This window comes from Rhinopithecus roxellana, chromosome 21, assembly GCF_007565055.1.
Source record: "Rhinopithecus roxellana isolate Shanxi Qingling chromosome 21, ASM756505v1, whole genome shotgun sequence".
Classification (NCBI taxonomy): Eukaryota; Metazoa; Chordata; class Mammalia; order Primates; family Cercopithecidae; genus Rhinopithecus; species Rhinopithecus roxellana.
The window spans coordinates 3048382-3072835 of NC_044569.1; the positions used below are offsets into that span (position 1 = coordinate 3048382).

The window sequence follows — 24454 nt, forward strand, 5'->3', positions numbered from 1 at the left end:
TTGCTTATACATAATGAGATATTTTAGGAATGGGACCCAAGTCTAAACAGAATTCATGTTTCATATACATTTTATGCATATAACTGGAAGGTAATTTTGTACAATGTTTTAAATAATTTTCTACATGAAACAAAGTTTTGACTGCATTTTGACTGTGAACATCACGTGAGATCAGGTGTAGAATTTTTCACTTGGGGCAGCATGCCAGCCCTCAAAAAGTTTCAGATTTTGGAGCATTTTGGGTTTCAGATTTGTGGATTAGGATGCCCAACCTGTATTTTAAAATGATTTTTGTTGTATTATTTCCAGGCCATGACTGTACAAATCCCAGTTAGCTCATGCTATAAAATAGACTCATATTTCCTCCTTTTGTACAGTGGTTTATAGAAAAACAGAAAAGTAAAATAGCTTTAAATTGGCAATGAGTTTAGTTTTAACCAGCTTTAGAATCCATATTAACCTTCGTTGAAAAGATCAGTGTTGCCTGGGTGCAGTGGCTCACACTTGTAGTCCCAGCACTTTGGAAGGCAAAGACGAGTGGATCACTTGAGACCAGGAGTTTGAGACCGGCCTGGCCAACATGGCGAGAGCCTGTCTCTGCTGAAAATACAAAAATTAGCTGGGCGTGGTGGCACATGCCTGTAATCCCAGCTACTTGGGAGGCTGAGGCATGGGAATCGCTTGAACCTGGGAGGTGGAGGTTGCAGTGAGCCAAGATCACATCTAGGTACTGTAGCCTGGGCAGCAGTGTGAGACTCTGTCTTAGTCAATCAATCAATCAGTAACCAGTGCTTTCTCCAATTATGCCATTTGGTAGCCTTGTCTTCCATTGCTGTGTTCTTTCCTTACTCTCTGACCTGTAGTTACCATGGTCTTTCAGATTCTTGACTTTGCTTTGCTTCCTCCTGACACAGGGTTTTCATTGCACGTGGAATCTCTCCTCCAAGCTGACTCAGTTTCTACTTATCCTTCAACCTCAAGTCCACCTTCCCTTGCTGGAGAGGCTTTCCCTGGTCTTCCAGCCTCATTTGTTTGCTATGCATTCTATAAGAATCAGGTTCCTTTCCTCTGGGTTCTTACCTTAGTTTGTAATCATGCAGACAGACCTGGCCTTACTTGATTGTAATATGCACAGATTCCAGTTTCCAGAGTTAAGTAACACCAGTTCCCCAATAACACAGTTCAATTTTCAGTTACTCCTGTGTATGAACTCTTCAGGCCGCAAATCATTACGTGTATAACAGGTGCACATCATGATCAGTAGCCAATCGTGTGACTTCTTTCAGAGTCTGTCTGTGACTGGTCATTGCACCTCTGTTACTCAGTTCACAGACAGCAAAGAGTGTCCTTGTGTTGCTTCCTTCATTCCTAGTGATAGACCCACTGACATCTTACTCAGAGGGATAATTGAAAGAGGACTTTGGCTAACAAAGATGAACGTGCAGCATAGAAAAAAGTGGTAACACTGGAAGTGAAATTGGAATGAAATCTAAATGGAAGGAATAGCTGAGCTGGAATATTGACACTGCCCCTCTTTGAGGGACTCTGGATGTGCAGCGACAGGCACTCAGTGAAGGGGAGTTTATTAGACATAAAGGAGGAAAGTGGTTGTAAGAAAAAAGATGCAGATGTCCCAGAGGAGGTGACACTGGCCAAGAAAAACTTCACTTCAAAGAACTCTTGGAAAGATCCACAACATTGAAAGCAGAAAGGCTAAACTGAAGCTGATCCAAACTGCATAAGGAGTATCACAGTTTGAAGTATGACAGAGATGCGTACTTTACATCATACATTATCTTACAAGAAGAGGGCCACGCCCTGCTCAAAATCCTCTTGATAAGTTTCTTACAAAGAAGGAAATCCCTTTAATGTTCAGTGTTTCTAATGTTTTAAATAAGAGTTTATAAAATAAATGTTTGCTAACTTTTTCATTTCCCTAATGTTTATAAATGGTAGAGTTTTTAAATGCTTTTAAAATTATTTTTTCAATTGTAAAATATGCACCAGGTAATATTCACCATTTTATTCATTTTTAGATATATGGTACAGTGGCATTAGTGGCATTGAGTACAGTCATCACCAGCATCCATCTCCAGAACTGTTTTGTCTTTCCGAATGGAAACTTTGTACCCATTAAACCATCCTTTCCCATTTTTCCCTAGCCCCAGCAACTACCCTTCTGCTTTCTGTCTCTATGAGTTTGTCTATGATAGGTGTCTCTTATGAGTGGAATCATATGGTGTTTGTCTTTTTGGGATTGGCTTATTTCACTTTGCATAATGTTCATGAGGCTCATTTATGTTATAGCGTCTGTCAGAATTCTCTTTCTTGTTAAGGCTAAATAATATTCCGTTGTTTGTCTAGGCCACATTTTGTGTATCCATTCATCCATTAATGGACGCTTGGGTTACTTCCGCCTTTTGGTTATTGTGAACAATGCTTCCATGAACGTGGATGTCCAAATATCGGAGCTCCTGCTTTCAGTTTTCTTGGGTATATACCCAGAAGTGGAATTGCTGGATCATATGGTAATTCTATTTTTAATTTTCTTTCTTTCTTTTTTTTTTTTTTAAGAGACAGAATCTTGCTGTCTTGCCTAGGTTGGAGTACAGTGATGTGATCAGAGATCACTGTAACCTTAAACTTGTTGGTTCAAGTGATCCTCCTGCCTCAGCCTCCCAAGTAACTAGGATTACATGCATGTGCCATCATGCCTGGCTAATTTTATTTTTTTGTAGAGCTGCGGTCTCACTGTATTGCCTGGTCTGGCCTCTAATTACTGGGTTCAAGGAATCCTCCCACCTTGGCCTCCCAAAACACTGGGATTCCAAATGTGAGCCACTGTGCCCAGCTCTATTTTTAATTTTTTGAGGGACTACAATACTATTTTCCACAGTGATTTTACCGTTTTACATTCCCATCAGTGGTACACAAGGGTTCCAGTTTTTCTACATCCTTGCTAACAATTTTCTTGATTTGTTTTGAATATTAGCCATCCTAATAGGTGTGAGGTGGTATCTGATTTACATTTCCCCAGTGATTAGTGATAATGAGCATCTGTTCATGCACTTGTTGGTGATTTGTATATATTCTTTGGAGAAATGTTTATTCAAGTCCTTTGCCCATTTTTGAATTGGGTTGTTTGGTTTTTGTGTTGTTGAGTTTTAAGAGTTCTTTATGTATTCTGGATATTAACTCCTTATCTAATGTATAATTTTCAGATATTCCCCCCATTCCATGGATTGCCTTTTCACTCTGTCAGTAGTGTCCTTTGATGCAGAGAAGATTTTAATTTTGATATAGACCAGTATATCTGTGTTTTCTGTTTTTGTGTGTGCCTTTGGTATCACATCTGAGAAACCATTGCCAAATCAAGTGTCATGAAGCTTTTTCTGTGTTTTCTAATAAGAGTTTTATAATTTTAACTCTAATGCATAGGTCTTTGATCCATTTTGACTTAATATTTTGTATGGTATAAAGTAAGGGTCAACTTCATTCATTTGAATGTGGATATACAGTTTTCCCAGCACTGTCTGTTGAAAAGATTGCCCTCCATGCGTGAAGGTTTATTTCTAGGCTCTCTGTTCTTTTCCATTGGTTTATATGTCAGGGTTTGTGCTGGTATAACACTGTTTTAATACTGTAGCTGTGTGGTAAGTTTTGAAATCAGGAAGTGTGAGATCTTCCAGTTTGTTCTTTTTCAAGAGAGTTAGGCTATTTGGGGTCCCTTGAGATTCCGTATGAATTTTAACATGGAATTTTCTATTTCTGCATAGAAGACATTGTTGGTATTTTGATAGGGATTACGTTGAATCTAGAGATGACTCGAGTAGTATTAGCTAAAATTAAGTCTCCCAATCTATGAACATGAGATATCTTTCCATTTATTGATCTCATCTTTAATTTCTTTCAGCACTGCTTTATAGTTTTCAGTGTATAAGTCTTTCACTTCCCTGGTTAAGCTTATTCCTACATATTTTATTCTTTTTGATGCTATTGTAAATGGAACTTCCTTAATGTTTTGAATTATTCATTGTTAGTGTATAGAAATACAACTGATTTTTATGTGTTGATTTCATATCTTGCAACTTTGCTGAATTTGTTTCTTTTAACCATTTCTTGTAGAATTTTTAGGGGATATTTTTGTTTTCTTGAGACAGGATCTCACTTTGTTGCCCAGGCTGGAGTGCAGTGGCGTGATCACAGTCTACTGCAGTCTTAATCTCGCCAGGCTCAGGTGATTGTCCTACCTCAGCCTCCTGAGTAGCTGGAGCTACAGGTGTGTGCCACTACACTTGGCTAATTTTTGTATATTTTTGTAGAGATGGGGTCTTGCCGTGTTGCCCAGGCTGGTCTTGAACTCCTGGGCTAAAGCAATCTGTCTGCCTTAGCCTCCCAAAGTGCTGGGATTACAGACGTGAGCCACCATGCCTGGCCATTTTTAGGATTTCTTACATCTAAGTTCATGTCATCTGTAAACAGAGATAATTTTACTGTTTTTCTTTCCAATTTGGATGCTTTTTGTTTCTTTTCCTTTACTAATAGCTCTAGCTAGGACTTCTAGTACTATGGTGAATAGCAATGGCAAAAGTGGGCGTTTTTGTCTTGTTCCTGATCTTAGAGGAAAACTTTTAGTCTTTTACTGTTGAATATGATGTCAGCTGTGGGTTTAAAGTTTTGACGAAATTTTTAAAAAGATCATAGGGCACTTGTGGTTTTTCCTGTTTATTGTTGAGATCAGTTTGTATGATTTCAGCTTGTATGGTCCTTTTTAGGATCTTACTCTACTGTATAAAGTGAGTACTGCCTATATTCCCTAAGATGATACTTCCCCCATCTGGACTATGTTCCTTGAGATTAAGAATTTTGTCTGTTTTGCTCACTGCTATATTCCTAATGTCTGGCATGTAGTTGGTACTTAGTCAATGACGTATGAATGATTCTTACTTTAAACATGAGTTTTTCTGGTTTCTCACCATTTGTGCCATTTATCCCCCATGCTCCAAATGTGTGGATTCCTTGTGATAGGACATTTGTCTGGCGTATTAGATAGTGTTGCAGAGTCTCAGGTAGACCGTCTCACCAGGAGGATTGGGTAAGACTCCAAATTGATATTTCTCACTTATTTTAAGGCTTGCATATATTAGACAGTCTGTGTTGTATTAACTGGTTACTACAACACTTTGGTATTATCAGTTTAGCATTTAGACATGGAATATGGTTCCTTTGGAAATGCAAAATTCAGTACACATGGAAGGTGGTAGTAAAGTGTAGTTAGTGGCAGGGTTGCTGTTGTGAACTCGGGTTCTTCAAGGAGATCACAAGGAGACTGTGGCATTTTACATTGATGTATGGCTGTGAAAGGCAGGTACCACGGATCAGGTCAGGAGAAAAGACCTTTTAGCTCTTTTCATTCTTCAGGTGACATGTTTCTTCAGAGACTTCCCTACAGGTGAGGCCTCAGCCTGGGGTCAGTGAAAATCCAACCCCCAAATCAGCACTTGCTGTGCTGCACGTCCGTATGCCCTGAGTTGTCAGATGCGTGTCTGGTGGCACCGTTTTTCTCTTATAATTCAGAACCAAAATGTGCAGAGGGTAATGTTTGTTTAAAGTTGAGGCCTCTTTATTTTCATATATAAGCTAAACATTAATTAAGTGCCGACTGTGTTTAAATTATCATGGTAGGTCCTGAGAGGAGACAAAGATGAGTAAGATCCACTCCCTGCCCTCAAAGAAGTGCCTGTCTGGTGAGGACAATCTACACAGCATGTAATTTATTTTTATTTTTATTTGTCTTGAGACAGAATCTCACTCAGTCACCCAGGCTGGAGTGCAGTGGTACAATCACGGCTCACTGCAGCCTCGAACTCCCAGGCTCAGGCGATCCTCCTACCTCAGCCTCCCGAGTAGGTGGGACCACAGGCATACGCCACCATTCCCGGCTAATTTTTGTAGTTTTTGTAGAGACGGGGACTCATCACGTCCTGGCTGGTCTTGAACTCCTGGGCTCAAGCAATCTGCCTGCCTTGGCCTCCCAAAGTGCTGGGATTACAGGCATGAACCACCTGTAATCCCAGGTGGTTCTACCTGGGATTGGTCCACTTGGGCTTATTGGTCCACTTGGGCTGCCATAACAAGACACCAAAGACTGGGTGGCTTAAGCAACAGAAATGCATTTTCTCACAGTTCTAGAGTCTGGGAGTTTGAGACCAGGGAGCCAGCATGGTTGAGATCTGGTGAGGGCTGGCTCTCTTCCTGGCTTGTGGATAGCTGCTTTCTGGCCATGTTCTCACATGGTCTTTTCTCTGAGTGTGAGGGGCACATGTGGGAGAGTGAGATCTCTTTCTTCCCCTTCTTATAAAGCCACCAACCCTCTTGGATTAGGACCCCATCCTTATGACATCATTTAAACTCAGTTACCTCCTAAAAGCCCTGTGTCCAGATATAGTCAAATTAGGGGTTAAGGTTTCAGCATAGGACTTTTTGGGGGACACAGTTCAGACCATAGCAACAGAGATACATGGCACTTACTTAGGACCCCCAGTGTGCCAGGTGCTGTGCTGGCATCCTCATTCAGTCCCCACTGTGCACCTGTAAGAAAGGTACTATCGTTTCCCCCTACTTTATGGATGATGAAACTGCAACTCAAAAGAATCACTTTTCAAGGACACTTCACTTAGCAGAGCCAGGACTTGAAACCAGGGCTTTGGGAATTGAGGGAGTGTCAGAGGAGGTTCCTTGAGGATGAGCAGGGAAGTCTCCCAGGGTACTGGGGTGGAGCCAGCATCCTCAGACTAGTCATGTGTTATATTCAGGGTCAAGCTGTTCTGTGGCCGCACTAAGAGATGTGTATTCAGAGGAATGATGGAGGTGGACACACATGATAGGCGGGTCTGTGTTCTATGTAGAACCATGGATTTTACCCCTTTCCACTTGGGTGGTAAGGAGCCATTGGTAGGGTTTTGTTTTGTTTTGTTTGTAGGGATGGGGTCTCGCTGTGTTGCCTAGGTTGGTCTCAAAACTCCTGGCCTCAAGCGATCCTCTTGCCTTGGCCTCCCAAAGTGCTAGGATTATAGGTGTGAGCTGCTATGCCTGGCACCATTGGTGGTTTTTAAGCAGAGGAGTGACATGGATTTGTGTTTTAGAAAACGAATTCTGGGAACACTGTACACAGTAAGCCTGGAAGAAAGAAACCAAGTTAGGGAGCGATTGTCATAGCCCACATAGGGGCTGGGGAGAGCAGGGGAAATACATGTGAAATGTTACAGGAGGTAGATTCAGCAGGACTCCGGTTTGGTTTCAATTTGATTTTTGGTTGTGGTTGGGAGGAAGAAGGAGGAATTGAGGATGTTTGGGGTCACTCGTTGGATGGTGCGGCCATTCAGAGCAAGAAAGGGAATACAGGAAGAGGAGCAAATCTGAAGGATTAAGCAATGTTATAATTTCTTTACCAATTTGTCACCAATTGGGAAATGTTACACCAATTATTTTAACTCTCTTGGGAAAGAAATGTATGTACTGACTATTGAAAAAGGACTTGAAGTAACTGGAGGAGTAATTGGAGGCCTCTTGATTGGGACCATGATTGGGACCACTAGTGATGATTTATTATAATTTAAGAAGTCAGTTAAAGCAGAGGATTCTAAAATGAATTAATATCAAATAAACATTTTATTACTTTTGATGTGGGGCAGAGGCTTTTACTTTGTGAGTTTGGTGATGGATTTTTAATTTGACTTTCTTGCATAAGCCACATCTATAATACATTACTGTGTCTTTCAGTATTGGGGTCACTAAAGGGGAATAAGAGGTAAAAATAATTTGTGAAGCAATATTGGGTAAATGCCCCTTAGTTTTACAAGCCTTTTCCGCTTATCTTGCTTCCACCTAACCTTAACGTAACTTTTGAAGTCATCTGCCACTTTCAAGTCTTTTCAAAGCATTTATTTTTCATAAATGTCATGTTTTTTCACACCCTTATTTCATGTAGTTACATAATAAACAATGAATTACGTAGTTGTCATTTAACAAGGCTGCGTATATTTATATATAACAGCTGGTCAATAGGAATAATCACATTTGGAAATAATCAGTGGAGACTCTCAGTAAGCATATAGCTTAACTAGTAAACAAAAAACCCACTAGCTCGAGTATTCAATAGGTGAAGGGCATCTAGCTCTCTCTCTGTCTCTCTCTCTCTCTCTCTGACATTAGTTAATCCAGATATTTAGGTGAGTGGAGATCGGTTAAGTGAGTTTCCACTGTGTGTTACTTTTTGTGTGCATGTGTGTATATAACACAAGGGCCAGTGTAGACATCAGTGTGAAATGGTGGTACTATATTTTTGGAGGGCTACATTATAAATTACTGATTACTTCCAGAACAGTTAGAAACAGGAAATATAGATTGTAGGAGGGATTATGGGATTATGCGATGATAGTTTAAAATGAAAGTGGTGTTAGTGGAATTTTGCATTAGCTACAGTAGGGAAACAAAGTGGATTGAGTTCAGGGAAAAAAGTAGGGGATCTGAGGGTCTGTTGGATTACTAGAGAGAGATGAATGGAAGTATTTCCTTCTGAAAATCAGATTTACATGTCATTTCATAATTCATGCCTGCATAGACCCCTAATGCCATCAGTTAAAATTATCATTGCTTCAAAGTGAGCCCACCTACTTTCTGGCCATGCTAAAAGCACAGCTAATTATAGCATGTAAAACAGCTTGCACATACAGTCCATTATAGTAGGAACTCAGTTATTTTCCCTTGATGATTAGCATTGATTTGCTAGCGCAGGAAGATAAAGCTGGAGGGTCCACCTTGCAGCAAGCCTGTGTCTGATGGAGCTCTGGTAGATGGGTGGGTAGTGGAGAAAGCACTAGCCAATAGTCCAGTGGCGTGTTAACCATGTAAGAGAAGGGCCACGAGTGTCATTTGCCACCTTAAGAGACCAAACAAATTATTATAGGATGCAACAAGTTCCCTGGTTCATGGTCCTTCAGGAATATTGGCCTCTGTCATTAGGTTAGGAATAGCTAGTAATCATGAAATATTTTAGGGACCTCTTTCCTCTTATCTGTTGCCCTGATTTGCTTTAATTATGTTAATAATGGAGAGAAATTGAGCCTCTTAATACTTTTAATGGATGTATTATATTACTTTTTCTTTTAACAATTTAAAATAGTTTATTTGTTTTTGTTTTTTTTTTTTTTTTTTTTTTTTGAGGCGGAGTCTCGCTCTGTCGCCCGGACTGGAGTGCAGTGGCCAGATCTCAGCTCACTGCAAGCTCCGCCTCCTGGGTTTACGCCATTCTCCTGCCTCAGCCTCCTGAGTAGCTGGGACTACAGGCGCCCGCCACCTCGCCCGGCTAGTTTTTGTATTTTTGGTAGAGATGGGGTTTCACCGTGTTAGCCAGGATGGTCTCGATCTCCTGACCTCGTGATCCGCCCGTCTCGGCCTCCCAAAGTGCTGGGATTACAGGCTTGAGCCACCGCGCCCGGCCTAAAATAGTTTAAATATACAAAAGTGCAGCATATTATAAACAAATATAGATGTCCGTTATACTCAGAATTATGTTTTGAAAAATGTTAACATTTGTAAACATTTGCCATAATCTCTTCTGATATCTTTAGAGGAGTAAGACATTACAGATACTTCCCTTTCAGCCCGGCATGATTACATTTTTCCTCTTTCCCTCTCTATAGGTCACCAGTGTCATCAAGCTGGTATATGTCTTTTCCATCCATATGTTATACTTTAAATGCATATTTTTAACTATTAACAACATGCAGGTTTCTGTTTTCAAATTAGCATAAGTATCCTCTGCAGTTTGTATTTTTCACCCGATTTTTAAATTTTGAAGTCGACCCATGTTGATATATGTTATAAAACAAGTATAATCATTTAAATGTCTAAATCAAGTGTTTCGTTATATAAATATATGATATACTTAGTCATTACGGGTAACCAGTTAGGTGCGTTCTGTTTTCTTAGGGCCTTAACAGTGCTATAGTGCAGCAATCCTCAACCTTTTTGGCACCAGGGACTGGTTTCATGGGCGACAATTTTTCTAAGGGTGCGGGGGATTGCGGGGGATGGTTTGGGGATGAAACTCTTCCACCTCTGATCATCAGGCATTAGATTCTCATAAGAAGTGCACACAACCTAGACCCACCGCGTGCACAGTTCACAGTAGGGTTCGCGTTCTTAGGATAATCTAATACTGCTGCTGATCTGACAGGAGGTGGAGCTCAGGTGGTAATGCTCGCTTGGCCTGCTGCTCACCTCCTGCTGTGTGGCCCAGTTCCCAGCAGGCCATGGACCCTGCAATCCAGGGGTTGGGAACCCCTGCTTTAGTGAACATCTTTATACACGTTTTTACGCACATGTGCAAAACATTGCTGGGGTATATGTCTAGATGTGGAATTATTTGGTCTAAGGATCAATGATACTATACGTTGGCAAATCTCTCTCCAAGAGTTTTTACAGGGTCTTATAGTTTTCTGCCCTGTATATGATATGATATATAATTTAAGATGTAAAAAGACTACAGAAGAAGAAATGAATATTCCCTGTATATTTACATAGTGTAAATAAGGGGTGTGCCTGATGACGTTTAGGGTCAGCAGTTTTTCAATTAGCTAGTCCTTTATTGAACATTTCCTGTGTACTGAAGCACTGTGGAAATTTCTGGAGTAATCTGAGAGCAGATACCATGACTCTCATAAAAATGTCTGTTCAGTGCCTGCAGAGCAGTGCATTTTGGGGATAAAATCAATGAAACTATGTGGAAGAAATAAGGTCTGGTCTCTATTCACAAGAAATTTAGAGTCTAGCTGGGAGTATATAATATACATATATGAAAGATATACATTAATGGATCAGACTAAGTCGTTGAAAATAATGTAAGTCATAGAAGTAGCTTGAAAATTAAGTTGAAGCAGTGTATGTTGAAAAAAGAATGAAATAAAAAACTACCCAGTGAGCTGGGTGTGGTGGGTATGTGTCTGTAGTCCCAGCTATTTGGGAGGCTGAGGTGGGAGGACTGCTTAAGCTGGAGACTTTGAGGCTGCAGTGAGCCATGATCGTGCCACTGCACTCCAGCTTGGGTGACAGAGCAAGACCCCATCTCTAAAAACAAAAAAACTACTCAGGGACACCATTCTTTTTTCCCCTACCCCTCCTTTCCCCATCTTAGAATTAAACATTGAGAGAATCAAGTTATTAGAGCATTCATTCAGCAACAGAAAAATACAGTTAAAGGGATAGGAACAACTCAGGGTCTTCTGATCATGGACCAGGTTGGAGACACTGAGGCCAGATGCCACTTGGGAGTCAGGGCACTCTAGATGTGTCTTGAAGCCCTTCCCATTTGCCACCTGGGCTGTAGCTGCTCAACACAAGGCTGCAAGTATGTGTTTCCTGCTATCCCATATTCAGAGCTTTCACACATTTCATAGCGTGTCATATTCAGAGCATTCAGAGCTCACCGAAGTCTGTTACTGCGCCATTAACTCTTAAATACATAAAGTCCCTGAGCAAAGGCACATGGGAAGATGAAGGTTTGCCACCAGGGCAGTTCTTGGGATGGAGAAAATCTCAGGGGTATGGTATTAAGCTCCATCACAGCAGGCTCAGGAGTGAAGAAGTGGTTTTGCATCTGCAAAGGGTTTCTCTGATTCCTACCAGCTCGTTTAGCATTGTACAGGCAGGACGGCATTTTAACTTCTTGCAAAAAGTCTCTTTACCACCATGGATTGGATTTTTCACCTACGGGAATTAAACTTCTCTTCTATAATGGCAGTTGACTGAAAGAGCTTGTGTGTGCGTGTGTGTGTGTGTGTGTGTGTTTAATAACCAGTTTTGCCAGAGCCATAGTGCAAACCCAGGAACACTGTTTTCTTTCTCCGTACACAGCATGGGGGCAGGTTACAGAGAGAGCATCATGGAAAAAGTCAGATTTTTTCTGGGATTTGAATCAGGAGTCTGAAGAGGAGAGGGATGGATGTGCAGAGGCCGCGAGGCAAAGATCAGTGATGTGGGTTGGTTAAGGGCTTGCACATTTGCTGAGCTGGACCAGAGAACCTGCTTGGAAGAAGTGAGACAAGCTATGCTAGCGAAGGCCAGCTGCTTGCAGGGGCTCAGAGCCTGCCAGTTACATTAGTTTGCTGTGATGCACAGTGCAAAGAGGCGGCTGGTCAAGGATCAGTGGCATGGTGAAGTGTCTCCAGGGTGCACCGCTTCTGTGGCAGTTTGGTGTGGACAGAGTCCGGGCAGGCTCTGTGTAGCAAGCCTGTCATGAGAGGCTAGGACTGAGATGGAGGTTGGTGTGACAGAAACAAGGAAAGAGAAGAACATATAGAGCAAGAACACAGGAGAACAAAGCAAGGTTAGGACCGTCAGCCTCCAAAGGCCACTGAGGATGAGGGGCCATCTACTAGAATGGAAAACGGAGATGTACTTTTGGGGAAAGGATCTTAAATTTGGCTTAACACAGCAGGCCTTCAGCAAATACAAGAATTCTTAATTTCAAGTAGGAAGATATTAGCAATGTTTTCTAATATTTGTTTTCGGAAAGATTTATGTCGTTTTAGTTCACACCACTCTGTCGGCCAGCGTCTTTAACTCACCTAACTTGTTTAGAGGTCCTAACGACACCTCTGAGACTCTGCTAGTCTAAGTGTGGTTTGGGGACCAATGGCATCAGCACCATTTAGGCACTTGTTAGAATATAGAGTCTACGGGCCAGGTGCGACGGCTCACACCTGTAATCCCAGCACTTTGGTAGGCCAAGGCGGGCGGATCACCTGAGATCAGAAGTTTGAGACCAGCCTGGCCAACATGGCGAAACCCTGTCTCTACTAAAAATAACAAACATTAGCCAGGCGTGGTGGTGCATGCCTGTAGTCTCAGCTATTCGGGAGGCTGAGGCAGGAGAATTACCTGAACCCAGGAGGTGGAGGTAGCAGTGAGTCAAGATCATGCCACTGTACTCCAGCCTGGATGATGGAGTGAGACTCTGTTTCAAAAAAAAAAAAAAAAAAAAAAAAAAAGAAGGTAGAGTTTCCCAGCCCATCTGAGTGAGAGTCTGCATTATTTTAATAAGGGGGCCGGGGGGACTTGGGGATTTGTGTGCACAGCAAAGTATAAGATGCTGTGCTCTGACACACTGCCTTCTTATGGCTTAAAAATAAAATTATAACTTAAAATATTATGGCATATTCAGTTTTGTTTTCTGAAAGGCTGTAATAAATACCCAAACTACCATTTTAAAAGTGCTTATACGATCAGTTATAGAATTGATGATTTAGCAATAAATGCACAATTTTCACTGTCTGTATTTCTACTCTGGAATGTAAACTCCATGGGAACGGTCTCATTCCACTACCTGCAACGGAGCTGGCACACACAGGTGCTCAAAAAAAATTTGTGAAATTTTGTATGAGTAAATAGATGAAATTTAATTATATATTACTGTTTGAAATTACTCCTTCTGTGTGCACATTTTAAAACTATGCCTTATGTTGATCAAATTAAAAACTTTATAAAGATAAATGCTTATTCATTGATAAAGTAGAAGGAAAGAAAAGTACATATATAGAAAAATCACCCTTTACTCCCACTACTTATAGATAACTTTTTAGGGTATTTCCTTCTGTGAATATGTGTGTGTATATATATATACATATATACACATGTGTATATATATATACATATATACACATGTGTATATATATATACATATATACACATGTGTATATATATACATATATACACATGTGTATATATATACATATATACACATGTGTATATATATATATACATATATACACATGTGTATATATATACATATATACACATGTGTGTATATATATACATATACACATGTGTATATATACATATATACACATGTGTGTATATATATATATACATATATACACACATGTGTATATATATATACATATATACATATGTGTATATATATATATACACACACATATTCACCTCTGCTCACTGCAAGCTCCACCTCCCGGGGTTCATGCCATTCTCCTGCCTCAGCCTCCTAAGTAGCTGGGACTGCATGCGCCCACCACCACGTGTGGCTAAATTTTTGTATTTTTAGTAGAGACGGGGTTTCACTGTGTTAGCCAGGATGGTCTCATCTCCTGACCTTGTGATCTGCCCACCTCAGCCTCCCAAAGTGCTGGGATTACAGGCGTGAGCCACTGCTCCCGGCCTGTGAATATTTTTACATAGTTTGTCCTACTAAACATCTTATTTGTATCCTGCCTTTTCCATTTATCATCATGATACAGTAACTAGTTTATTGTATGTGCCAAGCTTCAGACTAGACATTTGAGATACTTTTCTTGTTTACTGATTATATCCACAGAAGGCAGTATAGTTACATCACATTTTCACGTGAGGAAATGCAAGTTAAGAGTTTGTCTATCTTGCTAGTAGTCATAGATTTAGTCCATCAACTTGAGATTTTAACTCGGTAGCGTTTTCTAGAGCCTGTACTTTTCCCACCTCACTAGAGTAAGCATTTCCTTAGTTAAGACTTTTTGTTGTAAAATAATATTTTGCTAGGTGAATATATTTAATTTGGCTAACAGTCTCTATCCTTCAATATTCTAGTTATTCTTGTTTCTCAATACTGCCTATAATACTACTATGAATGTTTTTGCATAGACATTTTTTCTATATTTTATTTTTCTTAGGATAGATTCTTAGAAACATTTTTAAGTCTTTGGAAATATAGAGAACTTTCCAAAAGATTTGCACCAATTTTCATTCCCACCACTCACTGTAAACATTATATTGTGTATTTGAATGCATATAGACAAAGCAATATGCTTCTTTCATGCTTCCACAGAAAAAATACATTTAAACGTATTTTTGCTTCAAATAATATTACTGCTTCACTTAATTTAATTGACTTTTGTTACTGAAATACTTAGCTTTCCCTAAATATCAGCTTCTGTAGTACATAGAATGTTAGCATGACATTCATATTCTGCCCTGCTCAAAACTTTAATAAAGTTTGCAGTTTCTTAAGAAGGTATACATTTACATTGGTATATATTTCTTTTCTTTCTTTTTTTGAGATGGAGTCTCTCTCTGTCACAGAGGCTGGAGTGCAGTGGCGCAATCTCGGTTTACTGCAACCTCCACCTCATGGGGGTCAAGAGATTCTCCTGCCTCAGCCTCCCAAGTAGCCTGGATTATAGGTGCCCCGCACGACACCTGGCTAATTTTTGTATTTTTAGTAGAGATGGGGTTTCACCGTGTTGGCCAGGCTGGTCTCGAACTCCTGACCTCAAGTGATCCACCCGCCTGAGCCTCCCAAAGTGCTAGGATTAGAGACATGAGCCACCGTGCCTGACCAACATTGATATATATTTCTTAATATCAGAATTCTTCATAAACTGTGGGAGTTTTATGGTTATACAACCCAGTTATTCAACTTTCATATGTATTTAATACCACTTCTCAAAAATCGTAAAATGTCATTCTTAGACTATTGTATAGTGTTTCTTTCTTTCCTTTTCTCCCTCCCTTTCTTTTGTCCTCCTTCCTTCCCTTTCTGTCTGCCTTCCTCCCTCCCTTTATTTCTTTTTGGTAGCAGGAAAGCAGATGATATACAGAGAGGAAAACCTCTGCTTGTAACAACAGCAAAACCAACCAAACTGACCTTTACTTACATATAGCTTACTTTGATACTTTAATAAAACTATTGAAGAAGGAAGTATCTCCTACTGCTAATATTTGAAGTCATAACAGATCATTATAAAATATAACAGCTCTGTATTGAAGACAGTTTCACAAACGATATAACAAAAGTATAGGAACCTGATGTGAGTATTACACATTGTATACCTGTATCGAAATATTTTGTGTGCCTCATAAATATATACATCTATGTACTCATAAAAATAAAAAATTAAACATTAAAAATGTATATGAAGGAACACCATCTTACTCATTTAGCCATGTTTATTTTATACGTTGCATGTTTATTTGTAGTATGGTTTTCTCAAATATAATCACAATTGCTTTAATATGGCAAAAATTCATTCTGTTATTAAAACAGAACCTCTTATAGGTAGGTTTTATCTATTATATGTATGATTTTTGTGGTCTAATAGTGCCTCTACTAGAATAGAAATTTAAAAATAGCATTTAGTTTAATAATTTATGTGAGACTAATAAACCAGCGATTTTGGAAAGCAAATATATGTGTGTGCCTTCCACAATGTGTTATGAAGTTTTGCAATTTTGAAATACTTGATAAACTATAGGACACTATTATATAATTGCATAAGCAGTTAAGGACTTGTGAGAATGCATTGATATAGTTAAAATTTAAATTTTGAATACCCTATTTCTGACTTCTTTAAATAAATGAGGTGTTTTTATGCCCTGCCTTTTTTTGCATATATGCAAGGCTGCCCATAGCCTGAAGGCAGGGGCCAGTTATGCCTGTATGAGTAGGAAATTAAAGGCCTTTACTATTCTGATTTGAAATTTTGAAAGAAGGACATGATAAATATTTGAGATAAATGTGTATTTTTGGTTAAAACATGTAACATATTTCTCCTATCTTTATTCTTCTGAAATAGAATTAGTTTTATATAGCTTTGAGAAAATACTGCTTTCTTTTTGTGCACTCTGCTTCTGTTCATTAAAAAATTATAAGTGCTATATTTACCTTTTAAGGTAACATTTTCATAGGAAGTGGCACTGATTACTGTTTTGAGGTTGCTTTTCTTAAGTGGGCTTTTCAAAGACTGGAAGTTATTTTTAGGCTGAGGTTGGCAATCGGTGTGTAGGTGGAAAAATAGATTTGTTGTTTTCTATTGTAGAAATATATTCTTTGAAACACTGTATTTACATTTTAAATTGGTAAAATTTAACAACACAGTTATAGAATGAATATGTCAATACATGATTATGTAGTTCTTAAGACGTGTTGGCCAACTCAAGAGAAAATTTTATAATTATGATAGTACTAGCTCAAGAAGTGGCCTTTATAATGTCACCTTTAGTATTTTTCAGCATTCTACAGGTGAACGATTCAAGAACTATATTTGTAAAATGATGTTTTAAAGAGAGCTAATGGTAAAGGCAGGAAATCGTTTAAAACATTTCATATGTTCCAGAGACTACTCAAATATTAATCCTGTTTTCAGGAGTAACTTCGTAGGCAAGGAAAAGATTTTTGTTTATTTAGACCAATTCATTATTTATTAACTTCATTCAATAAAGTTACATTGTACCTACTATATGCCAGGCACTATTTTAGTGAGTTTGTTCACTGAGTAAATCAGCTCTATAACATGGAAAGAAATGGAAACAATTTGACCTATCTCATAGCCACCTTAAATAGCTCAGCATAGTCTTCTGTTCATTTGCTTCTCAGGCTGTTCACTCACTCACTCATTCTCTCTCATTCACTTATTCATCGAGTACCCATTGAGGGCATTCTGGGTGCTGAATGCTGTGCCAGGTGGGCACTGTGTGGGTGTGAGTCGTGTTCTGAAAAGTGAAGGCTGAGGATCTTGAGAGCCCAGAGGAGGGATCCAGCCCGACCCAAGGGACCAGGAAGGGTGGTCTGGAACCAGCACCCTTTGGACCTAGGCTAGAGGCTGAGCAGGAACCATTGAGGAGAGAGGCAGGAGGTCAGTGGCCCAGGCAGGAACCCTCACACTCAAGCCCCAAAAGTTTTATTTTGTTTTGGAAATTTATAGTATTAAAGTAATAACGGGAAAGGAAATAAAAATGGAAACATTTCCTGTTTTCCCTATTCTTATCTGGAGACAAACTTAATTTTTATGTTGCTACTTTCTCTCTTACATATCCCCTTTCTCAATAATCTGTCATATTAATTAGACTGGGTTATTCCTAACTCAAGAAAGCATTTGGCAATTAAAAGATGGGGGCCTCAGGGTCCGACCATTTTCCTTGGCCTTCATTTTGCTTTCTCTTTTCCCCTCTCCTTCTTCCCAGGCCTGGCTGGCTGGGTTCCTGGACACCATTTGGGGCTCTGAGAGGGTTGTGGCTGCCAGCCCCCAGTTGCCGATGCCTGGTCAGGCACTCGTATCCCCTGTCCTGTTCACCATTTCTCCTTTCTTATTGTTCCCATAATTTGTCCTGCTTAAAACTCCTACATTCTAAGGGACACCCCTGCATTGCTTGCTTTTCCTTTGCTAGACACCTGAGAGAGGCTAAAAAGTGAAATGTGGCCTGGTACAGTGGCTCATGCCTGTAATTCCAACACTTTGGGAGGCCAAGGCAGCTAGATCACTTGAGGTCAGGAGTTCAAGGCCAGCTTGGACAACATGGCGGAATCCTGTTTCTACTAAAAATACAAAAATCAGCCAGGCATGGTGGCCCATGCCTATAGTCCCAACTACTTGGGAGGTAGGAGGACAGCTTGAGCCTGGGAGATCAAGGCTGTAGCGAGCTGCACTCCAGTCTGGGTGACAGAGCAAGACCCTGTCTCAAAAAAAAAAAAACAAAAAACAAAACAAAACGTGGGCCAGGCACAGTGGCTCATGCCTGTAATCCCAGCCCTTTGGGAGGCTGAGGAGGGTGGATCACCTGAGGTCAGGAGTTCAAGACCAGCGTGACCAACATGGTGAAACCCTGTCTCTACTAAAAATACACAGTTAGCTGGGTGTGGTGGCAGGTGCCTGTAATCCCAGCTACTTAGGAGGTTGAGGCAGGAGAATTGGTTGAACCTGGGACACAAAAGTTGCAGTCAGCTGAGATCGTGCCAGCGCACTCTAGCCTGGGCAACAAGAGCAAAACTCCATCTCAAAAAAAAAAAAGAGAAAAAGTGAAATTCTGTTTTTGTCATCTTGTTGAACTTGTCTGTATTTTAAATTACTTCCGTGGCTGAGTATATTTTGCCACACTCAGGATGCATTCTTCATGTACGTGTGTGCTAGAAACGCATCAGTCAGAGCAATAGTCCATAGGAAGTAAGGGTCAAGGGCCTGGTTGTTATTGTTTTTACGGTACCTCTTAGAGAGCGGCTCAGTGATGATCTACCTGTAGATAATTACTACCTCAGGCTGTGGGAATGCACTGTCCAGCCTCCTGGTTATTCTTCCCTTCAGTGGGGAGGAAACCCAGAGTCGACTGACCCCAAAAGTCTTCCCATCCCCTGCCTGCTACGGGCTTACAGCTTCTCTGATCTTGGTGAATTTCATGGCTTCTCAGCACCAGCCAGTGAATTACAAAGCCTTTTGCTGATAAGATGCAAGGCCATATCACAAGCAGTTAACAAAAATAAACAGAAACTGCAGTGGCTGTAAGTGCAAACATCGCTGTACACACAGGGGCCATGCTCTCTGGGGACCCCTCCAGGCCTGAGGTGCCCCTGACCTGCAAGGATGTCTGGGGTGAGCTGGTGGTGGCTACAGACTCCCATATTCCCCAAAAGGGTGGGCACATGCTCAAAACAAGTCTGAACAGAAGACTGGACCTATTCCAAACGTTTGTAAATCAAACACTCATAAACTAAATGGCTGGGGTGATCAGTGTTTTAGAGGCATGCCATCCTTCAGATTAAAAGGTCCCCAAAGGTCATGGTTTGAGTCATGTCTGAAAAGCAAATAAAGTCTTTCCATGAATTTCCCCACAGCTATCTTCTGGTAAAGGAAATAAGCACATGTGCTTTTGTTAGTAAAAGCAGTTTTACAGGTTCAGGTGATGAAGGTCTTATATCTAGTCATTTTTTGACGCTGCGGAGGACAGCGTCAGATGAAACGGGAAGTATGAATTTTGTAGGACATGGTTGGTTCGTTAAACAAGCGCGTATTGGGGACCTGTTAAACTCCAGATTCGTTGTAGGTGGTCAGGACAGCAGCATGTAACAGAGATGGGGTCCCCACTCTTGGGGACTTCCATTTATTCAAACAAACAAATAATGACACAAGTATCAAATAGTAATAAGTGCTCTGCAGAGAATTAAAATATAGAGAGTGATTGGAGACATATTCATATATCTTTAGAAAGAATACTAGAGAAGGGAAGATCAAAGATGGCAAGTAGCCTTTTTCAGATGTCATCAAATATGGTGTTAGAGAGCCCTCATTTGTCCACAAAAAATATGGTGACAAGGGATGTTGATGTGAGTCAGAGTAAATACCATTTACTCACTTTGCATCGCTGTTTATTAGAAGGGCCATTTGGACTTTCTAGTTGCCAAACTGGACGGTGTGTGCTCTCTGAAGAGTAGGCGTATTCTTGGTCATCTTTGCGTCCCCAGCACATAGCGCTGGGCCGGCTGTGTACTCGGTGTTCAGCAGACATGTTTTGAATGAGTGAGTGGAACAAAACTAAATTCATTAGAATTTTTCCTAAAGCCCTAAGTATAGAAAAGGTCACTTTTTATTTATTTTAAACTGAAGAACATTATCTAGTCATGACTTAGATGGGTGATTTTAAAATTAAATGTCTTGCTTTAAGAAAAAATTTATTGCTTTTTTTTAAAGAAAATTTACAGTTTTCTCTTAGATAACTTTGGTGGAGCCAAGGAACAAACTGGAAAACTATAAATTATTTATTAGACTATGATCCTGAATTTTATTGTTTTTGTTTGGCCTGATTTCTTAATCAGCCTTCTAGTTATTTGGCTTGGATGGAGGTGACGTTTTAATCCTTCCAGGAGCAGGCTCAGTGTCAGCTGTGTACTATGGAAACCACTGAGAATTGGAAATTTATCATGGATCCTTAGAAGATGTGGAACAGTGGAGTGCGCAGGGCATGGAGTTAGACCTGGGTGACTGTACCTGTCTCTCAGGCCTGTTGGGAGGAGGAGACCTCATGAATGAGATAGAGCCAATGGTATTACTGTGGAAGTGATTTAACTTTTTAGGAATACCACAGTAATGAATTTTGTTTTATAATCTGATTTGTAGCAGGATTCAAAAAGAGACATTCCACGGATACTGTAATCATATATGAGACTTCTAAGGATGCTATCTGTAATACGTAAAGGAAGCGTTGAGAGGACTTTTAAAGTTAGATGCTTTCAGAATAAATCAGACGTTTTCCTTTTGAAAAATATTCTTAATAACAATATGAATAGTGTCAAGAAAAACCCTTCGAATAAACCATTTCCCCTTTTATTTTCCTTGGCCACCATCTGAGGGAATAGGTTGCTTTTCTTCTTGGACCTTTGATGTAGAGTTTTCTACTTATCACTTCCAAGGCACCTTTCCCTTTTCTGTATATGGAAGATGCTCTGTTTAATAAACCGTTGAATGAATGCCACGTGAACAAGGTGCTGAAGACGTCACTGTTCTTTCTTCCTGTCATAATATAAGTAGAGACAAGTCTTTCTCTTTAGGTGGTGAGTGATATAAAAGCTTTTATGTTCTGTGGCGCTGGCTGAACAGATACTCCTTTCTCTGTGATTGCTGCAACACCTTTCAATTAAGGTTGAGGCCTCCAAGTTGCTCCTATAATAGTTTCTCATGTCTGAATGGTGTTACAAAGTAAGTTCAACGAATTTGGCAAACATAGCTCATTGCAGAAGTACTAAATTAATCTTATCTATTGATTGTTGCCACAGTGTGTTCAAGTTAGAGAACTTGAGATATAGAACAGTAAAAATGAGCCGATAGCCCAGGAACCACAAGAACAGTACAGACTATGTGGGGGCTACATTCAGACCATCAGTCTCCTGTGAAATTGGGACATTTCAAGGCTTTATTTAGTGCTGACTTTTACGTGTTCAAAGCACATATTTTTAGTTTTTAACTCAGCCCTCATCAGATTATCAGATTCCTTATTATAAAACCCTTTTTTATTTTTCTTGGCACGGGGGGAGGAGTTAGCTAAGTAGAGAGATTTCACAATTAAAAAGGAAAAAACAATTTTTTAAATAAGAGAATGAGCAAAAGTGGCCTTTTCCCCCTTTTTTTAAATTTTGAAAGGGATGCATTAAAAATCTTATTTATACTACTTACGTGGATAATATAAAAAGTGATCCTCAAATCACTTGCGTTTGTTTTTGGAGCAAAATGCAAAAGACTGTCTTGGGGAGTGACCTCATCTAACTGAGGACTGTTCTCTACTTCTTATGGGTTCAGTTCACTGTCAGCCTTGTGCTCAGGGTGCTCTGGGCCACAGCTGGGCCCTGCAAGGCCTCAGCTTGCCACTCAGTGAATCACTCGTTCCCACATAAGCGGGATCTGGCTGTCTTGTATTGAATCGCCCCATTATTCTGTTTGGTTGACTGGATGATGTATTCTAATGAGAAAATTGTATCAAAGCCACAACCAAACCACAGGGATGTAGAACAAGTAAATCGACTTAAATGATGCATTTTTCTCTCTAAAAGGAGTGTAAATGTAGAAAGTGTCTGTGGTGACAACTTGAAAACAGAGATGATGATTAGAGCAGTTTCAGTCGTGACTGTTAGGCCTCCCCGCTGTACACACGCTTTGCACTGAAGACCACCTTGATCTTCTTGCCCCTCACAACACTTTTTTCATTTTTTGTCTGTATGTGTTGAAAAATATACGCAGAACTTTTGTTTTCACATTAAATTCTATCAAAAAACATTTTTAGGTCTTGATGATATTCCATCTGGTTATGAGTCATTTATTCTATTGTAGAAAGTTTTTTCGATTAATTTTTTAAATTGTAAAGTATACGTAACAGAATATGTCATCTTACCCATTTTTCAAGTTTACAGTTCAGTCATGTTAAGTACATAGACATTGTTTTGCAACCAGTCTGCAGAACTCTTTCTCATCTTGCAAAACTCCAACTCTGTACCCATTAAACAACAGCTCCCCTTTCCTTTCCCCACCTCCAGCCTCTGACAACCGCTATTGTGCTTTCTGTCTCTATGAATTTGACTATGACAGGTACTTCATAGAGGTAGCATCATACAGTATTAATCTTTTTGTGACTGGCTTATTTCACTTAGAATTATATCCACAAAGTTCATCCATTTCATCACATGTATCAGAATTTTCTTTTTTTTAAGGCTGAATAATATTCCATTGTTTGTATATCACATTTTGTTTATCCATTCATCACTTGAGTTGCTTCCGCCTTTTGGCTGTTGCGAATAATGCTGGTATGAACGTGGGTGTACAAGTATCTGTTTGAGTCCCTGCTTTCAGTTCTTTTGTGTATATGCCTAGAAGTGGAGTTGCTCGATCGTATGGTATTTCTAATTTTTGAGAAACTGCCTATCGTTTTCCATAGTGGCTACACCACCTTACACTCCCACCAACCGTATGCAGAGGTTCCAGTTTCTCCACATCCTTTCTAACGCTTACTCTGTTTCATTTGTGATAGTAGCTATCCTAGTGGTATGAGGTGGTGTCTCACTGTGGCTTTGATTTGCATTTCCTTAGTGATTAGTGATGTCGAGCTTCTGTTTATGGACTTATGTAGCCATTTGTGTATCTTCTTTGAAGGAGAAATGTCTATTCAAGCAAGTTCTTCGCCCAGTTTTTAATTAGGTTGTTTGTTTTTTGTTGTTGCTGAGTTGTAGGAGCTCTTTATATATTCTGGATATTAACCCCTTATCATATATATGATTTGCAAATATTTTCTCCAGTTCTATAGGTTGGTTGCCTTTTCACTCTGCCAATTATGTTCTGTGAGGCACAGAAGTTTTAAATTTTGATGTAGTTCAATTTATATACTTTTATTACCTGTGCTTTTGGTGTCATATTCCAAGAAATTGTTGCCAAATGCAGTGTCATAAAGCTTTTTTCCAATGGTCTATTAAAACCCAGTTTTTCTCTATTCTGGATAATGTTGCAACGAATGGCTTCATGCATGTGGTTTTCTTTTCTTGGCATTGTTTTACTCTTCTTTCAGAAGGAAAGATGATATACCAAACCAGTTTTGTCTTCTTAAAGCCCATTTTTGATGATAACAAGCAGAGCAGAGGATATCACTTGTCCTTTTGGCAAAAATTGTGTTTCTGAAGGCAAGGTCTAAGGCCTTAGAGAAGCATTCAGTGTTGCCCTTTTTGCTAATTGTACAAAGTTAACTCCAGTGCTCCCCCTGGGACTGTGATTTTTAAACAGCAGGGTCCCAGAAAGCAGAGCTTCCATTAAGAGCAGCAGGGGTGAGTACATGCAATTTTTTCTTCAGCCCTCAGATCTCAGGTCTCAGGGCTGCAGTGAAAGATGTGGATGACAGCTGCAGGCTGATTAGATTCAGGTGGCCCCGTGCTTCATTTCTAATCCCCAAGAGTCCAAACCCGCCACACATTTGAAGGGGAGAAAAGTCATTTTGGAAAATTCTAAGAACTAAACATTAAGTAAGTTTAGAACATTTTCAGAAAAATGAAAGACAAAAAATTCCAGCTATTCGCTACTTTGGGCAGTAAAATTGCATTTAAAGAAACACATTCAGTTAGGGACTGTTTTACAGAAATGATGCCCACTTATCTAAGTGAGAAATG

The 24454-nt window shown here is 39.8% G+C and overlaps 1 protein-coding gene and 1 long non-coding RNA gene across 2 annotated transcripts in view; both read left to right on the forward strand.

Annotated features, from left to right (window-relative positions):
- Positions 1–24454, forward strand: part of TTC39C (tetratricopeptide repeat domain 39C) — a 120811-nt gene that overhangs the window by 17914 nt on the left and 78443 nt on the right. The window lies entirely within an intron of this gene.
- LOC104678038 lies at positions 11463–13025 on the forward strand. The gene is made up of 2 exons (XR_750124.2): positions 11463–12037; positions 12071–13025. It is a non-coding gene; the product is annotated as an uncharacterized LOC104678038 (long non-coding RNA).